The sequence below is a fragment of the Marmota monax genome, unplaced genomic scaffold, assembly GCF_021218885.2.
Source record: "Marmota monax isolate L192 unplaced genomic scaffold, Marmota_monax_Labrador192_F-V1.1 WCK01_AAM20220418_F8-fsc00010, whole genome shotgun sequence".
NCBI lineage: Eukaryota > Metazoa > Chordata > Mammalia > Rodentia > Sciuridae > Marmota > Marmota monax.
The window spans coordinates 11,724,224-11,725,422 of record NW_026692321.1 but is presented as its reverse complement, the minus strand read 5'-3'; the positions used below and the strand labels follow the sequence as shown (position 1 = coordinate 11,725,422).

General features: G+C 35.6%; 1 non-coding gene across 1 annotated transcript; it reads right to left on the bottom strand.

Moving 5' to 3' along the window:
- Positions 1–433: 433 nt before the first annotated feature.
- LOC124090889 (U6 spliceosomal RNA) lies at positions 434–540 on the bottom strand. The gene has a single exon (XR_006851273.1). It is a non-coding gene; the product is annotated as a U6 spliceosomal RNA (small nuclear RNA).
- Between the last annotated feature and the right edge of the window lie 659 nt (positions 541–1,199).

Sequence of the window (1,199 nt, the reverse complement as noted above, 5' to 3'; positions counted from 1 at the left end):
TTTTTGGTGTTGTTTTTTTCTTCTTTTTCTAGGGCTTTGAGATGAAATTTTAGGTCATTTATTTGTTGACTTGTTCTTCTTTTAAGGAATGAACTCCATGCAATGAACTTTCCTCTTAGTACAGCCTTCACAGTGTCCCAGAGACTTTGATATGTTTTATCAGTGTTCTCATTTACCTCTAAGCACTTTTTAACCTTTTCTTTGATGTCTTTTGCAACCCATTGTTCATTCAGCAGCATATTATTTCATCTCCAGGTGCTGGAGTAGCTTCTATTTTTTATTTTATCATTGATTTCTAATTTCATTCCATTATGATCTGATAGAATGCAGGGTGGTATCTCTATTTTCTTTGTATTTGCTAAGAGTTGCTTTGTGGCATAATATATGGTCTATTTTAGAGAAGGATCCATGTGCTGCTGAGAAGAAAGTGGATAAAAATATGGAAGGCTTCATGAATTTGCATGTCATCCTTGTGCTGGGGCCTTGCTAATCTTCTCTGTATCGATCCAATTTTAGTATATGTGCTGCCAAAGCGAGCACTGTTGTTATTACTACTAAAATTATACAAATGTTATGACTACTAATACTATTACTGTAACTATTCAAAGTGTCTTTGATTAAAAATTGGAAATATCATGCTACTCACTTATGTACATAATCCTTACAAGACCCCTAGGACATTGTCATTTTCTTACTTACAACTGAGGAAAGTACCATTCAAGAGGTCACATTCACAAGTATTTCAAAACCATTTTGAATGATTCTGTGCTTCCTGTTGCTGGCTATGCATTGGCCATTATAGGGGAAATGGCCACCTATATCCCTGCCAAATGGCAGAGAAGGACTGAGTTACTATGGCTAGTGTCACAAGACCTGTGTTCCATCATTCATCCTTGATTGATTGAGTCAAAGATGGGCATTTAACTCAAGGATGGAAATTATCTGTAAAACTGGGGCCTGGCACTAAAAGTGTAAGTAGATATTTATCAGAAATTCACACAAGGAATTGGCTGAAAGTATATAGGTTAGTAGTAGAATTGGAAGCAGCGAGGACACCCAGAAGTAGATTCAAGACTAAGGCAACACATTTGTAGGAAAACATTATAAGGATGCAAAAAAACAAAAACAAACAAACAAACAAACAAAAAACATAGGTAGTGAAAGATACCAGTCAGTGAAGAGAAGACAACTATGCAAAT